This window comes from Acinonyx jubatus, chromosome B4 (assembly GCF_027475565.1).
Source record: "Acinonyx jubatus isolate Ajub_Pintada_27869175 chromosome B4, VMU_Ajub_asm_v1.0, whole genome shotgun sequence".
NCBI lineage: Eukaryota > Metazoa > Chordata > Mammalia > Carnivora > Felidae > Acinonyx > Acinonyx jubatus.
In genome coordinates, this window is record NC_069387.1 from 101,300,233 (window position 1) to 101,320,162 (window position 19,930).

At 36.6% G+C, this 19,930-nt stretch overlaps 1 long non-coding RNA gene across 1 annotated transcript in view; it reads left to right on the plus strand.

The window, feature by feature from the left end:
- The window catches only part of LOC128316444 (uncharacterized), a 51,837-nt gene extending 32,140 nt beyond the window's left edge, over positions 1 to 19,697 (plus strand). The window contains exon 5 of the long non-coding RNA XR_008300370.1: positions 19,168 to 19,697. This is a non-coding gene — a long non-coding RNA (uncharacterized LOC128316444). The remainder of the gene's footprint in view (positions 1 to 19,167) is intronic.
- The last annotated feature ends 233 nt before the right edge of the window (positions 19,698 to 19,930 follow it).

Consider the following 19,930-nt stretch of genomic DNA (forward strand, 5'->3'; position numbering starts at 1 on the left):
TTCTCTACTTATGGCCCACTTGCTCTTCCTTCGTTCCTTCGTTCCTTCCTTCCTTCTTTCCTTCCTTCCTTCCTTTCTGTTCTTTCTTTCTTTCCTTCTTTCCTTCTTTCTTCCTTTCTCTTTCATTGCCACACTTATTGAGCTAGTTACATATCTCCATTTCCTCACCTTTCCTCTATACTTTAACTCACAGCAGTCTGACTTCTGCTTTTACCTTGGTTTAATCTAATCAGGTAGAGGTCACCAAGGACTTTCATATTGCCAAATATTTTCTCTCCCTTTCTTTCTTGACCTCTCTGCAGCACTTGACATTGTTGATGGCTCTTGCTTTCAAATAGTATTCTTTTTTATCTAATGTGCCTTGAGCCTTTCCAGTGATGTTCCTCTTAGCTCTCAGGTTGTTTTCTTCTATAGCTCAGTGTTTCATGACTGATATATTAAATAGTTATTTTGGGCCAGGCCCATTAACTTATATAATTATAGGCACTATTATTATGTTTTACATAATCATTTACATAAATAATTACATAATTGTTATGTTTTACAAATTGGAAAGTTGACACTTTGAGAGGTTATATAACTTGTTTAATATCATGCAGCTTGTAGGACACGAGTCAGGACTTGAATCCAGATCTGCTTTGTATTTTTAAGTAAACTTTTTAATGAATATAATATACAAACAGATATATGAATAGTTGATGAACTTTCATGAAGTGAACACACTGTGTAACCAGCAAACAGACCAAGAAGCAGAATGTTCCCAGTACTTCAGAGCCCCCTCATATTATCACAACATTGCCGCAGAAGGGTAACCAATATCCAGACTTCTAACACCCTGGATACTTTGTTTGTTTTTCAACTTCATGTAAATGGATCATGGAATCACACAGAATATATTTAAAGATTAATTCATTAAATTCTGTGTAAGAAAACTCATTCATTGTTATTACATCACTACTAAAATGTACTTTATTGTATAGTTATATCATTATCTTTTATACTTTTGAATGGACTTTGGCATGTTTGGAATGTTTCTTTGGCATGAATATTCTTATATATATCTTTCAGTGGACATTATATATATTTCTGTTGGCTATACTTCCAGGAGTAGACTAGCTGGGTCACGGGATGCACCTATGTTGGTTTTAGTAGATACTGACCAATAATTTTTCAACTAATTTTATCTTAATGATTGACTACTTTAGATCCTATATGCCTAAAATAAGCCTATTGTTTTCCCAGTAGAATAGAAAGTTTTTCTTTGTTTATTGATCATATCCCTTACATACACCGTTTACCCAGAATTATACTTATATGTATGGAGATATTTTTATTTGTTCCAGTATCAAGCTTTATTATTATATTGATTGAAAACCTTATTTCCTCATTCACCCCCAAAAGTAGAATCTTAGTCTGAGTAAAATTTTTTTCAGGTGTAGTTTGTTCTCTTTTCTTCTTATTCAAATGCCATGGACACATCAGCTTGAAGTTACTACATTATTGTGTTCCTCCACATGTGGCTGCCTTTCATTTGTTCATATTTAAACACTGTTCATGGACATCGTAGTTAAAGATACCATAGTCACATCCTTTTGCTTAAACATCTTTCCTTGGGAGAGGGGAGAAGATTTGCTTCAGTCAGTGCCACAGCAAGTGATTAGTGCCACAGCAAGCAATTATTGTTGCACAGTGCCCTAATTGTCATTTCTACTTGGACCAGCTGAATCAAACCCTAGAAAATCATGTGTGATGGAACACATACTGCTAACCCGGTGGTTTTCTGTCAAGAAAGCCCATTGTGAGGACTAATTTTCCACTGTACACTTTTGAATAAAGTCTCTCTTCATTCTTTGAGAGATTCCTCTATCCCACAGATATGCATAAGTTAAAGCCCAGCATTACCAAGCTGCAATGTTATGTGAACATATGCAAGCAAAAATGCCCCAAATAATATCCTCATGTGTTTGGCTGGTTTGTATTTACTTCTTGCATCACTCATGCTCCAGCTGTTTCTTCTACCCATTTTATCAAGTGAAGACTTGCCAAGGCATCCATTGCTACTCTTGTGTCAAGGCAGGGAACAATATCATCTATGTTTTATTCTTCTTACATGGGATTCCTCATAAACCAAAAGAAAAAATACATTTTTATTGAAATATATTTGATGTATAACATTGGGTAAGTTTAAGGTGTACAACATATTGATTTAATCCACTTGTATATTGTAATATGATTGCCACTGTAGTGATAGTTATCTCTATTACATCACACGATTAACATTTCTTTTTTGTTGTGGAAATAATTGAGGTATAGTCTCTCAACAAGTTTGATTATTATTATATAATATCATTGTCTATATTCACCATATCATGTGTTAGATCCTTAGGACTTATTTAATAGATACATATTATTAAGCAGTTTTTAAGTGCTGTAGACACACATAGTTTATGATCTCTAAACTCTTGGGGAAAAATAATCTTTTTTTGAGAATGAATGCTTTAACTTAATATAGAGACACTGTACCAAAAAGAATAAAATACTTAGGGATAAACTTAACCAAAGAGGTTAAAGATTTGTACTCTGAAAACTATAAAACACTGATGAAAGAAATTGAAGATGACACAAACAAACGGAAAGATATTCCATGCTCACGGATTGAAAGAACTAATATTGTTAAAATGTCTATACTACCCAAAGCAATCTACAGATTCAATGTAATCCTTATCAAAATATCAACAGCATTTTTTTTCCAACAAAACTAGAACAAGTAATAACTAAAATTGGTATGGAACCACAGAAGACTCTTAAGCGCTAAAGCAATCCTGAGAAGGAGGAACAAAGCTGGAGGTATCACAATTCCAGATGTCAAGTTATACTACAAAGCTATAGTAATCAAAACAGAATGGTACTGGAACAACAACAACAACAACAACAACAACAACAACAAAAAACAGACTCAGAGATCAATGGAAATAATCTTTTTATTCCAGAAATAAACTCACATATATATGGTCAATTAATCTATGACAGAGGAGGCAAGAATGTAAAATAGGGGAAAAGACTGACTTTCCTATAAATGGTGCTGGGAAAATTGGACAGCTACCTGCAAAAAAAAAAAAAAGAAACTTCCTAACATCATACACACAAATAAACTCAAAATGGACTAAAGACCTAAATGTGAGACCTGAAGCCATAAAAATCCTAGAAGAGAGGACAGGCAGTAATTTCTCTGACATCAGCTACAGCAACATTTTTCTAGAAATATTCTCCCGAGGCAAGGGAACCAAATGCAAAAATAAACCATTGGGACAACATCAAAATAAAAAGCTTTTGCACAGCAAAGGAAATTACCAACAGAATAAAAAGACAATCTACTGAATGGGAGAAGATATTTACAAATAATATATCTGATAAAGGGTTAATATCCAAAATATATAAAGAACTCATAAAACTAACACCAAAAACAAAAATAAAAACCAAACACCCAAAACCAATCTGATTAAAAAATGGGCAGAGGACCTGACTAAACATTTCATGAGTGCAAACTGGGCTTTAGGCTCTGCACCTGCTTGGGATTCTCTCTCTCCCTCTCTCTCTGCCCCTTCCCTGCTCTCTTTCTCAAAATAAATAAATAAACTTTATTAAAAAAACATAGAGGTATTGTGATGTAATACACTAGTGGTCAACATTCAGAGTTCCATAAATTATTTTTCTATATGAATAATGTGGAAAGTATGTCTCTAGAAGTGAAATAACTTTTTTTTTCACTTTTCACCTTTTAAAACTAAGCTTAACATTCACATTTACTGTGATTCTGCAAACCATAAGAAGTAAGAAATTTTATGAAGTGATTTAATATATGACTGATTCATTTTCTTTAAATGCTAAAATACTGGCTCAAGATAAGCCAAAGTGACAAAAAGCCAGAGTTAGGCTTTGACTTTGTTTTTGTGTAGATTGAATTACTCATGTCTGTTGATTAGCCCATGATTTTGCTTTTTTAATTTTGCATGTTGTCACAGGTACCTAATATTACCTGTGTTCAAAGGAGTAAACAGCAAATAAAAGGAATTTCTTTTAATGTTTATTTATTTTGAGAGAGAGTGAGAGTGAGAGACAGAGAGAGAGAGAGAGGGAGGGAGGGGCAAAGAGGATCTGAAGCGGGCTTCTGTACTGACAGCAGAGAGCTCCATACAGGGCTTGAACTCATGAACCCTGAGATCATGACTTAAGCCAAGGTCAGATGCTTAACTGACTGAGCCGCCCAGGCATCCCTGGGTTATTCACTTATGTTGTAAGTCTAAGTATTCTGTCTTTATTTTCTCTCATCCTTTCAATAAGGTGAGAATCTTTAGTATCTTCCTCACTATTATACTTGAGAACACTAAACTGTTTCAAAGAGTTTCTTCAGTTTCATTCAGAGGGTTATTTTTTCTTCTTTTTTATATTACAATTTTCCTGAGAGGGAAAAAGCTGTTGCAGATTTTGGTATTGGTACAAAAATAAGTTCACTTGGATATCCAAGGAGTCAGGTCAGTCTTTTGAACTCCTCTGTAGTCTCTCGATTGTTGTGTCATTTATGTCAGGTAACTTAAATGCATCAAATTCCTCACTGATAAAACAGCAACTATAATGACATATTTATTGAGTCAGACATTGTTCTACCTACTTTATATACATTAATGAATGTAATATTCACAAGAAATCCTGCGCTAGCTACTAGTATGATTCCTGATTTATAGCTAAAGGGAAGATACTATGATTATCCCAATTTTCCAAAAAAAAAAAAAAAAAAAAAAGCAAGAAAGAAAGAAATGTGGGGCGCCTGGGTGGCGCAGTCGGTTAAGCGTCCGACTTCAGCCAGGTCACGATCTCGCGGTCCGTGAGTTCGAGCCCCGCGTCAGGCTCTGGGCTGATGGCTCAGAGCCTGGAGCCTGTTTCCGATTCTGTGTCTCCCTCTCTCTCTGCCCCTCCCCCGTTCATGCTCTGTCTCTCTCTGTCCCAAAAATAAATAAACGTTGAAAAAAAAATTAAAAAAAAAAAAGAAAGAAAGAAATGAAATTGAGGCCTGGTTAAGTTGAGGTTAAGTTTCACACCCAAGGGACACATGTAAATGTGTAAATGGCAGAGCTAGAAGTGAGTGGAACTCTACCATATTGTCTGTTACCTACACGGTCGATTTGTGAGAATTAAATGGACAATTCTACTAAAAACATCTCACTGGGGGTGCCTGGGTGGCTCAGTCGGTTGAACATTTGACTCTTGATTTTAGCTCAGGTCACGACCCCAGGGTCATGGGATCGAGCCCTGTGTCAAGCTCGGTGGTGAGCATAGGGCCTGCTTGGGATTCTCTTTCTCTCTTCCTCTGCCCTCTGCCCCTCTCTCCCACACACACTCTTTCTCTCTCAAACAAAACAAAACAAAACAAAACAAAACAAAACAAAACAAAACAGACAAAACAAAACACCTCACTGCGAAGTTTGTCTAATTAAGTGCTCAGTAAGTGGTGACTATTATTTTTATTGAGACAGCATGACCGTGAGAATGGAAGGTAAGGTGTCATAGTCACTGTGGATCTCCCTAACTTGGAACCGTGCTTTGCGATGAATGGCTGAATATAGTAATGAGTGCTCTTAAGACAAGATTAAATTAGACATAATTGGTAAAAAACCATATATAAAGGTACAGAATGTTCTAAGTGCATCATAAATGGCCTTGCGGTTTGTTTTTATAGTGATAATAAAGTTGAGAAAGGGTTGTAGGAGTAGGAGAAATGAGACTAAAAAATCCTTAGGGGGGTCTGGGTGGCTCAGTTAGTCAAGCGTCCAATTGTTGATCTCGGCTCAGGTCATGATTTCACAGTTCATAGGATCAAGCCTCAATTTGGGCCCTGTACAGAGCCTGCTTGGGATCCTTTCTCTCCCTCTCTCTCCGCCCCTCCCCCACTTGTGCTCACTCTCCTTCTCTCTCAAAATAAATAAATAAGCATTTAAAAACATCTTTAAAGATGCTGTTACAACAATTTTATTGATATGTTTTTTTAATTGTGATTACAGTTACTAGCAAAAAAAAAAAAAAGGAAGGAATAAAAAAAGAAACCCATGATAAAATGTCACTTTGTTGTAAATTTGTCACAGCCAGAAGAAAGGAAGGTATTCTGTGATTTGCTGGAATTAAAAATTAATGATTATTCAATCTTTGGGAAATTTTGTGAATGCATAGCTATTACAAATTACTTTGAATGAATATCAGAAACATTATTAATGTAAAATTTTTGTTAATTCGTCCCTTTTTGAGAAGGAACATACTGCATTGATATATATGTACATATATACATATATACATATTCACACAAATATTTCTAAAAACATGGTGATGCTTTGTTGTTCTTCACTCATAATACTCAAATATCTTATTTTAGTAAGATGTAGTAATGACTTTAGGAAGTCATTCTTACTAAAGATAAAAAGGTGAGGGGCGCCTGGGTGGCTCAGTCAGTTAAATGTCCGACTTCAGTTCAGGTCATGATCTCACAGTCCGTGAGTTTGAGCCCCACATTGGGCTCTGTGCTGACAGCTCAGAGACTGGAGCCTGCTTCCGATTCTGCGTCTCCCTCTCTCTCTGCCCCTCCCCCACTCACGTTCTCTCTTTCTCAAAAATAAATAAAAACATTAAAAAAATTAAAAAATATAAGATGAGACCTCAGCATTAAAATAAAGAGTCTCTGTATTAAATTTCTTATAAAACTGTTGTGGTCAAAACTTTTAATTCTTGGAGTGCCTGGGTGGCTCAGTTGGTTAGGCATCCAACTCTTGACTTTAGCTCAGGTCATGATCTCACAGTTTGTGAGTTTGAGCCCTGCACTGGGGTCTGCTTGGGATTCTGCTTGGGATTCTGTCTCCCTCTCTCCCTGTTTCTAAACCGTGTGCTCTCCCTCTCTCTCAAAATAAATAAAAATAAAGTTATGAAAAAATTTAATTATTGAACATTAGATATGCTATATTAGGTGTGGCCAGTAATATTTTAGGCTAAGAAAACAGGCCATCAGTTTTGTGAAACTGTATCCTTTTGGATCACATTCAAAATTTTATACATTTTAAAAAGTATAAACAAGGTTTATTCTAAACAAGACAAATATATAACTGTATGGTTATGATCACTTATGTTTAAATGATGGGAGGAACACTTTCAAAAGTTAAATTTGTTTAAATAATTGTAATTTCTAGAGACATTCTACTTGACAAATTTCTGCTGTAATTACATCTCTAAAGAAAGAGGAAAGCAGGGGCACCTGGGTGGCTCAGTTGGTTAAGCGTCCGACTTCGGCTCAGGTCATGATCTTGCAATCCGTGAATTCAAGCCCCACGTCAGGCTCTGTGCTGACAGCTCAGAGCTTGGAGCCTGTTTCAGATTCTGTGTCTCCCTCTCTCTGACCCTCCCCCGTTTATGCTCTGTCTCTCTCTGTCTCAAAAATAAATAAAGGTTAAAAAAAATTAAAAAAAAAAAAGAAAAGAAAGAGGAAAGCAGACATTCTTCTCATGCTTCACTTACTAGTTTCCACCATAGCTAACAATGTACAAATGCATGTTCAACCCTCAACTTGGTGGTATATGTACTATGAATGCGTAATTTTTTTAATGTTTATTTATTTTTGAGAGAGAGAGAGAGAGACACACACACACACACACACACACACACACACACACACACACACACAAAGCATGAGTGGGGGCAGGTCAGACACAGAATGGGAGTGGGATACACAGAATCGAAGCAGGCTCCAGGCTCTGAAATGTCAGCACAAAGCCCGATGTGGGGCTTGAACTCACAAACTGCGAGATCATGATCTGAGCTGAAGTCAGACTTCTTTTTTTTATTTAAAAAAAAAATTTTTTTTAACGTTTATTTATTTTTGAGACAGAGAGAGACAGAGCATGAACGGGGGAGGGGCAGAGAGAGAGGGAGACACAGAATCGGAAGCAGGCTCCAGGCTCCGAGCCATCAGCCCAGAGCCCGACGCGGGGCTCGAACCCGCGGACCGCGAGATCGTGACCTGAGCCGAAGTCGGACGCTCAACCGACTGAGCCACCCAGGCGCCCCTGAAGTCAGACTTTTAACCAACTGAACCACCCAGGTGCCCCATCTTATGTGTATTTTAATATTAGATTCAACTAAAACATCAGGAAGAAAATATTAGAATTAATAGAACTTATATTTTCATTTTCTTTAAGACAAATAACTACTAGAATTTTTTTTAAAGTTTATTTATTTTGAGAGAGAGACAGAGGAAGAGTGAGCTGGGTTGGGGGGTGATCAGAGAGAGGGAGAGAGAATCCCAAGTAGGCTCTGTGCTGTCAGCCCAGAGCCCGAAGTAGGGCTCAGACTCACAAACTGTCAGATCAAGACCTCAGCTAAGATCAAGAGTCAGATGCTTAACTAACTGAACCACCCAGGATCCCCACTACTAGTCTTTTAAAAATCCTCAAATATCGATTAAAAAATTCAAATTCAGTGTTTTTTAGTGTTGAAAATTTATTTTTTAATTTAAATGCGTATAAATATTAAACTAAGTTTAAATTCCCAATGCTAAAATACATACATACATACATACATAAATACATAAATGTATAAATACATAAATAAGCAAACAAATAAATAAATTCCCAATGCTTATGGTTCTTACACGACCAACAAAACTAACACACATGTACAAACTACAAAACCAGTAAAATATAAATTAGCGACATTAATTTAATGTGATGGAGGAGGTTTTGCTGGAAAGAAATTGTTAGTTGTTATGTGAATACTGACCATTAAAGGGCAGGCTCTTTGGAGCTTTCTATGTCTATACTATGACATATTTTGTCATTAATTTTGTCACCATGTTTACAAGTTGGACTATAAAGAAATCTTTGTACAGCATGCCATGATATCACTGGTCTTCACTTGGTACGGAGTCATCATTTAGGTATTCAGTCCATGGCTGTTCTTTTCTCATTAACTAATGAGAAGACTCCCAAGGATCAGTTTGAGACAATGATTTACAGAATTTTCCCTTCAGAGACTATAATGTCCTTTAAACTCATTTTGTTAAAATTTATGAAAACATGTCTGCTAGTCATTAAGGTGTGATGGAACAGAAAAAGAATGCACACTTTAAAGGAAAAAATATGAATAAAGTGGATTTCCTGGAAAGATTGCTGCTGATTATGGACATTTTAGAGCTGATGTAATTTTCTAAATGGCCACGAATTTACAAATACAATATTACAGTAAGTTTTAAAAGATGTTGGGTATATCAGGATCATCACAGGTGCCATAATTCTTAAGAATTTTAAAGACTTATTAAAGTTCTTATTGTCTCATTAAATTTTGATCCCTGTTACTGCATTTCTTTAATAAACCAAAAGTAAACTCAACTTTTCTAAGTAAAATGAATCTTTAGCACTGTCTCTAAACAATTAGCAAGATACTCAAGTCTTGATTTTTCTCTTAGGGTCACTGTAAACTTTATTTGTCTAAGTCAAGTCAAAAAAACCAAAAAATAAAACTTGGGTAAGAAAATTGGGATTTTTACTCACATTGTTAGTTTCTTGATGGATGGACACTACCACCAAGAGATATATTCCAGTGGAAAAAAATCAACATATAACAAAACAAAGAATCAGCAATTTCAGTATCAATGTCATTATAAACTATACTAACTAGCAGCAGGTAACAATTATCGAGTTGTTGCAAAATGATAGGTGCCATGCTAACTGCTCTGTCTGGATTTTCTCATTTAAGCTGCCACCATAACCCTGTGATTAGGTACTATTATTGCCCCCATTTTGCAGATAAAGAAATGAAGTAGTTCGCCTGAGGTCATGTGGTCAGTGAGTGGCAGAGCTGGAATTTGAATCAGGCAGTTTGACTGTAGAGCCTGTTCTTGTGACTCTAGGTTGAGAAACATCACCAAATACTTCACTGGTTAGACCGATATGGACAAGTAAACAAATTTTTCTGTCCCATTAAGGATCCCCTTCTCAATTTGCATTTATTACATGGTTAGTAGCTTAAATAAGGCCCTTACCTGTTATTTTTATATGGAAATACTGAAAACACCATTGCCAATGAAGTACAAAAAGTGAAATTTATTTCTCCTATTTGCTAAATTGACAGTAATTGAGAATACTAATTCTTAATAAAAGAGAACTACTGCATAAACGTGGCAAATCAAAGTGACACAGAGAATTAAATGAGTCAATTATCCTTTAAAAAATCTATTCTAGTATTTTGTTAAAAATTTACATTTTTAAACATTCTTTGGACACAATGAACTATCTGCTGTGTAGTGAATTCCTCCCTTGCTTGAAGTGATGCCTGATTAAAACATTAACCAGAAGCATTGCAATGTTGGATGCCAAAAGCAAACAGGAATGCATATATTTCATGTAGTCTAGCAAAGAAGAATTCTTGAGAAGACCAACACAACAACTAAATAAGGTGGCATTGAAAGCATTAAGTATAATGTATCAACAAAGTAATTTTGAATTGTCTCATAGAATTCAGGCATGGAAATAAACAAGTAGAACTTTGTGTCTGTTCTGCTGGTGAATAGGTATTTTTAAACAAATGGAATGAAAAAAAAACAAACCAAAACACTATATTCTTACCTAGATTTTTAAAAAAAGTTTTTGTTAATGTTTATTTATTTTAGAAAGAGGGAGAGTGCAGAGTGCAAGTTGGGGAGGGGCAGAGAGAGAGAGGGAGACACAATCTGAAGCAGGCACCAGGCTCCAAGCTATCAGCACAGAGTCTGACATGGGGCTTGAACCCAGGAACTGTGAGATCATGACCTGAGCTGAAGTGGGACCCTCAACAGACTGAGCCACCCTGGTCCCCTGGGTTTGTTTTTTTTTTTTTTTAAACCTATGGGAGATGTGTTACCTCTTGAAGGTGGTGAGATAATAGAAAGGTGGGCAAACATGAATGTTATATTAAAAACATTATAGGGCCCTTGGTTGGCTCAGTCAGTAGAATATGCAACTCTTGATCACAGGGTTGTGAGCTCAAGCCCTGTGCTGGGCATAGAGCTTACTTAAAAACTTACGTATGTTTTCTGTTTTTAAAAGTAAACTGTGATCCTCAAAAAAAAAATTCCAACAATGCAGAAGTGTTTAACTAAAGAGCAAAAATGTCCTATAATTTTATTTACCTTGTAAAATATTCTTACAGATCTATCTTCGCATATAGTAGCATGAATAGAATATAGCCTACATCCATGTTACATGTACAGATTTTATTTATGTTATATGTACACATGTACATATATTTTCTTTTCATAAAAATTTTTACATTATGTATGATGCTTTGTGACTGACTTTTTTTCATTTTAAGAGTATATCTTGGACATCTTTTATTTATTTATTTATTTATTTATTTTTTTAAATATTATATATAATTTATTGTCAAATTGGTTTCCATACAACACTCAGTGCTCATCCCAACAGGTGCCCTCCTCAATGCCCACCACCCACTTTCCCCTGTCCTACACCCCCCATCAACCCTCAGTTTGTTCTCAGTACTTAAGAGTCTCTTATGGTTTGCCTCCCTCCCTCTCTGTAACTTTATTTCCCCCCCTTTCCCTCCCTCCTGGTCTTCTGTTAAGTTTCTCAGGATCCACATATGAATGAAAACATGGTATCTGTCTTTCTCTGCCTGACTTATTTCTCTTAGCATAATACCCTCCACTTCTATCCACGTTGCTGCAAAAGGCCACATTTCATTCTTTCTCATTGTCAAGTAGTATTCCATTCTGTATATAAAACACATCTTCTTCATCCATTCATCACTTGATGGGCATTTAGGCTCTTTCCATAATTTGGCTATTGTTGAAAGTGCTGCTATAAACATTGGGGTACAAGTGCCCCTATGCATCAGCATTCCTGTATCCCTTGGGTAACTGTATCCCAGTTTGCATTCCCACCAACAGTGCAAGAGGGTTCCCATTTCTCCACATCCTCATCAGCATCTGTAACCTCCTGATTTGTTCATTTTAGCCACTCTGACTGGCTTGAGGTGGTATCTCAGAGTGGTTTTGATTTGTAATTCCATGATGAGGAGTGACGTTGAGCATCTTTTCATGTGTCTGTTGGCCATCCGGATGTCTTCTTTAGAAAAGTGCTTGGACATCTTTTGATGTTATTATGTGTTTCCTCCCAGTGACTGCACACTATTCCATTGTACCATAATTTGTTTAACCAATTATTTGTTGATGATATTGGAATTGTTTCTAGTTTTTCATCATCACTGAAACATACAATAAATATACTTTCATACATTCAGTTAGAATTTGGTGACTATATCAGTTAGGATAGTCCAAGTTATGCTTCATTAGCAAGCAAACCTGAAGTCTCAGGTGCCTGATACAACATAGATGTATTTCTTGTTTAGGCACTTTGCAAATTTAGGTGATTCTTTGGGGTAGTTATCCTACATGCATTGGCTTAGCATTATGAGATTCTTTGATTTTATGACTCATCTATATCAACAAGTACTTTTATGATCACTGTGACAGGAGAAGCATGAGCTAGAAAGTCAAGCACTATCAATTAAATCATTCTATTACAAGGTAACTTTTGCTACCATTTTATGGACTTAAGGAAATAACATGGTCTTGCCTCACTTCATAGGATAGAGAAATGCAATTATTCTATGTGACTGGTAGTAGAAGAGATCTGAGTACTGCCAAATGGAAGAAATAACTGCCACAGTCATTAACTCACTGATTGACTGTGAGCAATAAAAACAGTCCAAGGTACCTGAGAATTTTGGAGCTTAACTAGTGAGCAAAGGAATGTCATTCCTATGTACTTAGAACTTGGTGACCATATTAGAAGAACTAATCATTCTTCTTGGAATGATTATTTATTTAAGATGGGATGGAGATTGTGGTGGGGGTTGGATAAGCAATTATACCTGCTCCTGGGCCAGAAGTATTGCCCCAGCAATTGCTGTTGACAGAGGAATTTCATTCTGGAGAACAAAATGCAATGTTGAAGGAGAAGCTATAGTTTGGGTCATAGGTCAGGTAAATAATTGGCAGCAGCAAAAAAGATGAATTTGAGTCCTGTTATCTGAGTAGATAGCTGGAGACCAGGACTGGGAAATCCAGAGTTGGTGGCACTTGGGGTTCCAGAGTCTTTGACTTGGCCTTGGAGATTGATACGGTTCTGGATGGGATTCAGGGTCAGAAATGCAGTATCTCTCAGGGGTATCATGACATGACAAGACTAGTCTAGTAGTTCCCAACAGTTATGAGTTCATAGTATACTTTGTAATGCTAGAAAAGATAAAAGGATGAATATGAGTTTTAAAAAATAGGAAATCTTAGGAAAATTTAAGATTTTATAGAGTTGTTACTCATTACGCTAGGTGTGTTTTCACACTGAGGACCTGTTTGAACAGAGCTTTCTTTTGCTCTAAATGTCCTCTCTTGTAGTAAAATTCTAAAGAGGCATATGACTCTTCATACCCTTCCGTTGTGACCCCATCTGTCGTACCCTTCACAGACAATTGCTGTATTGATATCTAATTTAGTTATCTCTATTTCTTTATCTTCAACTCACTTTAATGCAAAGAGAAGATTTAAAAAAAAACACTTATTGATTTAGAAATGTAAGGCCTTGATTAATAATTAATTATCATTTGACATTAATTAGACAACTCTGTTGATCTATCGTCACACAACATAAAATGCATGTACTATTGACTTTCAAAGTATAACATTCAATGATTTTTAATATATTCACAGTGTTGTGCCACCGCCATCACAATAAATTTTAGAATACAGTATTTCTCCCACTTGTCTATGGGGGATAGATTCCAAGACCCCCAGTGGGTGCCTGAGACTCCAGATAGTACTGAACCCCATATATATTAAGTTATTTCCTATAATACATACCCATGATGGTTTAATTTATAAATTAGGCACAGTAAGAGATTGACAACAACAACTACTAATAAAATAGATTATAAAAATATCCTATAATAAAAGTTATGTGAATATGGCTTCTCTCTCAAATGTCTTATTGTACTGTACGTAGTCAACCTTCTTGTGATGATGCGAGTTGATAAAATGCCTACATGATGAGATGAAGTGAGGTAAATGACATGGATATTATCATGTACTGTTTGGCTATTATTGACCTTCTGACATATTGTCAGACCTGACATATTATTCTGACATATTGTCTGACATATTGACGACCATCTGTTTCCTGACTTGAAGTTGACCACCTGAAATGAAGGGAAAGCAAAATGGTGAATGCGGGGGAGGGGGGTCTACTATGCTTGGAGAGAAACTATTCCTGTGAAAATGTGGCTATGACAGTGGCTAGCAGTCAAAATCTCAGGAATCAAAGGGTGAGCTCTTTTCTGATTTGAGCAGCCCTTGATTTCCAGGTGCCCTATTTTAGTAGAAGAGGATTAAGAGTTCCCTGGAGGTAAGGAACCTACACTTATTGATTACCTATTATTTGTTATGGTGGGTTCTTCAAATATTTTATCTTATTTCTCACAGCAAGTCTGTGAGCTGGATAGTATTATAGTAGTTTTTAGGACAAAGGTGGAAAAATGACACCCCAGAAGGTAATTCAGTTGTTTAACATCCCATACCTAGTAAATGGTGGAGTTGAGAGTCAAGCCTGGGTCTGTCTGACCCCAGAATCATGCAGTCACATGGTTAGCTCCTCTGTCAGGTTCTAATCAGTTTGAAGCACATGTCAGCCTGTGGTGGAGAAACCAAGACTGTGTTTGGTCACATGCCCATAGAGTAAACAACGTATCTCTCACATTCACCTACGCCTATTTTTCAAAATATATGGTTGATTTTATGATTAGAAATTATAAATCTAATTATATCTTTAATAAATTTAGAGTTTCCTTTTGTCATTATATAGTAACAGTCTAAGAAAATATACCCACGGGTTGAAAGCAATATTGTGCAATGGCTAAGAATTGAGGTTCTGGAGGAAGAACACTTTGCATTTAAATCCTGGCTTTGCTATTTATTCTCTAGCTAGGTGACATTGGGCAAGTTATTTCACTTCTCTAGAGGTCAGTGTCTTTCTTGTAAAAGGTAGATACCATTGAATTTATAAAATTGCTATGAGGATTAAATAAATTGATGAATGCAAGTTACTTAGACGGCACTTGGCTCAGACTAAACACTTAAGTTTTAGTTATTATTATAACTTCTGTCTTACAGGGAACTTAGAAACATTCTGATTTTAAGAGGGAAAATACTTGAAATGGGTAAGAACTTCTGCATTCGAGTCCAATTCCATCCCTTAGGGCCAATGACTTTGTAAAGTTACTTAAACTTTTTTGTATTAGGTTTCTATAGGTGTTTTAACCATTTCAATGATATGTATGTATGATATATATATCATACACACACACACACACACACACACACACACACACACACACATATATATATATATATGTGGCACCAAACACAGCCAGTGAGAGAAATCATAAGTGCTCAAACATGACAGAGATAAGAAATATGATAATTATGATTTAATCATTAACCATAACTTAAAATTTACTTACATTAAATCACTTTCCAAAATAGTTATTTAAGGAAGTGTGTGATGAGAGCAAAAATAGCAAAATTACATTTTTTTCAGCAAGGTTTATGGACCTGTCTCTCTGCTAGACGATATTACACAGTAAAAAATGATGAGGTTCCTGACTATAAAGGAACTTGTCATCAAATTGGGGTATGGGTCATCCACAAAAGGGATAATAGTTGTAAAGCTCTCAGTACTCTGTCACACAGTGGGACCTCAATCACTAAGAGCTGATATCATGATGATGATGATGATGATGATGATGATGATCGTTTTATTAATTATCAAAAAGTACATAACAAAGAGCTAAACAGTATAATATCAACAACCAGAGTCTAAGGCCATCAACAATAAGGGGCTAGTTGGAAGGTAAAGATATTTTTAAAATGAGAGCAACATGAGTTTAAGGTACAGTGAATTCTTGTTATTTGCAGTAGTTATGATCTATGAAGTTCCTGAGAGCACTGAATCAGGGAATACTGAAGCTAGTTGCTTTAGACATTACACACCGCTTTTAGGGGAAGTACAGGGTTAGGTTCCTGTGAGTCTCTGGTCAGGACATTTTCAACAACTGATCAGTACATAATCTTACTCTGTGTGTGTCTCTGTTTAAAGACCTTTATTTAATATACATCGTTGATTCATCGACATTGACCTCACAGCCAACAGCACTATAACTCACATCTGAATGAAGATTATCTAACACACGCATTCTTTCTGTAAGAAATCACAGCTACTTATGCTTAGGAATACTTGTCAGCACTTCAGCACTGTGCGTGGGGGCCATTTTAAACAGCGAAATCACCAACAGGAAACACCAACATGCAAAAGACATAGTATTGAATAGATGACAAAAAGGCCACTTGTTTATAGTACGAGAGCTGAAACAATAGGGTAGAATGTTGCCTGGTTAGATTTTACCTGGGAAGGTGTGCTCTCCATATATTTGAGAGTGACTGGGAAAATGGCGTCACTGCCGATTTTGAGGGCTATCAGTATACTGTAGCCAGTTGGTGCATTTGCAAAAACTTTACCTGTGAATAATGTACACTGTAAATCTGGAGGACTGGCTTTGAGGAAGAGGCGAGTTTTGAGGTAGGCCTTGCGGGAGGAGCAAATAAAGGTGAGAGAGATAGATGAGGAGAGATAGCAGGCCCTAAAGGGATGTAGTCTCCTGTAAATTCTTACCTTCCTGCCCACAGATTGTTTGCTAACTCTGGGATACCATGCTGTCTCCCAAGCTGAATCTTTGAGTTTGCAGTTTCCTGTTTATTAAAGAAGCAGTTCAATAATTAAACATAGGGAGGCTTTTAATTTACACAATACAGTATTGTTAGATGTCTTTCCATGTTTCTTTTGTCTGTGAATGAAAACAGTCTGGAGATTTCCCACTTAGGGATAGATATCAATTAAAAGCCCTGGGTTCAACCTGCAATTAAATCTGCAAATCAAGACAGATTATTCTCCTTATTTTGTTGTTGTACACTTATCTTAGGCAGAGCAGAGATAGAAAACTGGGGGACAACCAGGGAGAAACTTTCAAGTCTTATAATGCTTTCCAATCCCTAAATTAGCTTATGTTGTTTTTGATTGCCTTTAAGTGGAAAAAAATGATTTTCCCTTAATCCATAATTTAAACATTGCTTCTCCAAGTGATAAAAATAGCATGTAGGTATTAGTCAAAGATTTTCTTTTTCAAGATTTGGCTGAAAACCAAACTAAAACTTCCATGTGTTCCAATAAACCCAGTGTTTCTCATAGGTTGCTATTTCTAATCCCTGTTTCCATGGAAATGGACTTTTTACATCGGCAAAATGGGGATGAGGTACTGAGTGATTTATACCTACTGTTTGATATTTTAAGTGATTCATCACTGCTCTTTTTCTTTACTGTAGAAAGTATACAAGGATATTTTTCCCATAGGGCTCTCAGCCCCTCAAAAAGGGAGCTCTCAAGATACAATCCTTAAGGGATAGAGCCACAGCCAGCGTACCCCTTATAAGACAGAGGCTGCAGTGGTTATGAGAGAGTAAACGTATAAGTCACTGTAATTTGCTGTTCTGCTCAGAATGGTTTAATGGACATGGGAGATTTACAAAGCATTTACAATATATCCTGCAATATGAGCTAGGGGATAGAAAACATTTAAAAATTATTATTTTTTTCATGTTTTTATTTATTTGAGAGAGAGAGAGAGAGAGAGAGAGAGAGAGAGAGAATGAGTGGGGGAGGGGCAGAGAGAGAGGGAGACACAGAATCAGAAACAGGCTCCAGGCTCTGAGCTGTCAGCGCAGAGGAGCTCATGGGGCTCAAACTCATGAGCTGCAAGATCATGAACTGAGCCGAAGTCGGATGCTTAACCCACTGAACCATCCAGGTGCCCCAAAACATTTAAAAATTATTATTAAAATCAATAGCTCAAGAATGACCTTTATTTTTTTTTTTTTTTCCTCTGTACGATATTTTCCCCTTTGATCAATCTAAGAACCCTCGGATGTTCACTTAGTCAGAAGGATCTGTGATTTGGTTCTGATCACCTTCCAGAAAGGAAACTGTGTAGGTCTGGACTGTGCTCTGTGGCCATTGTTGTTGCTTCTACATTAATGGGAATAATTCATTAGCCAAAAGTCAGTTCTGAAAGGGTCAGTTGTACACATGGCTCCTGACAAATTCCCTTTGCTCCTGAGCTAAGCTTCCACAGTCTGGAAAGTGGGGTTCCCTTCCACCTATAATTGATAGATTGACACTCAAAGTTTATCTAAAAATTCGGGCATTTTAGTTGTCCTACCTATTGGTAGCAAGTATTGTTATTTTAAAAACATAGTTTATACTAACCTTATTAGTAGTGGAGGTCCATGTAGACCCATGCAGTTGATTTCAACTTTTATTTTTTATTTATTTTATTTTTATTTTTTTAAGACTTATTTATTTTTGTATGAGAGTGAGAGAGACAGAGCATGAGCAAGGGAGAGCAGAGGGAGAGGGACACAAAGAATCCGAAGCAGGCTCTATCTTCTGAGCTGTCTGCACAGAGCCCGACACGGGGCTTGAACTCACAAACTGTGAAATCATGACCGGAGCTGAAGTCAGACGCTTAACTGACTGAGCCACCCAGGTGCCCCAGTTGATTTCAAATTTTAAAAACATACTTTTAAAATTATTATTATTATTATTGTATTATTATTATTATTATTATTTATTTTTTAAAGTTTATTTATTTATTTGGAGAGAGAGGAGAGAGTGAGCAGGGTAGGGACAGAGAGAGAAGGAGAGAGAAAGAGAATTCCAAGCAGGTTCCGCATTGCCAGTGTGAAGCTTGATGTAGGGCTCGAACCCACAAACGGTGAGATCATGACCTGAGCCGAAACCAAGCCTTGAGCACTTAACCAACTAAGCCACCCAGGTACCCCCAAAGACATACTGTTTTTTTAAACTGCTAGAAAGTGTTTGACTGAATTCATTATGTTAACCTGTGTTTAGGTGTTATGGAAAACTAATAACAAGCCCATTATTTTACACAGTTAACCTCTTTCCCTACTCCTTCCAGTTGGCGTTGGGGGTATGAGCTATTCTTACAACTCTAGAATGTTTATGCAAAGGAAGAATGATTCAGTCTGCCTGTAGTCATTGTGCTAAGATGAATAAATCCTTTCCTACTTTTGTTTTTCAAGTTCCTCTACTTTCGCTTTTTCCTCCGTGGCCGCTTCCTATCTCAAATGGAGAAAATAACAGTACAGTAGAAGACAATTCTTTTCAGTTACCAAGGCAAATGTTTTTAAATTCCCCTCTCCAGCATGGAAGCTCCTTGATCTTGGCACCGATCAAGCATTAAATAAGAGCTTGAAGAAAATTGTATAATTCCTGGAGGCTTATGAATAAACATTCAATGAACAGTAAAATGGAAAGCCCCGATTTTAGAAAGTGAGTGCGTCTTGCTCTGTTCAAATGTTTGCTTTAAAAGCACTTAAGAAGTTCCTGCAGAATCTCTTGCTCTCTTTTTCTAACAAATCCTCCTTGCTCCTCCTCCATGAAAGGTTGACGTTACCACAGGAGTTCAAATAAAATGGCATGGTACAAGTCCACACAGGCCAAATGCCTCTAAGTTCTTTTTGTGGTCGTAAGTGGGTGGAATATATATCCAGTTTTCTTAACACAAAGAATTCTAAGTACTTTCAATATTTTAGTGTAAGAATCAAGGTAGTCACACACCTTCTCATCCTGGAACATTTTTATTCTCGTCACCCCCTCCCCAACAGTGTCCTCCCTTCTGATGTTAAGGCTCTTGGATGCTTGCCAGAAACACAAGGCTG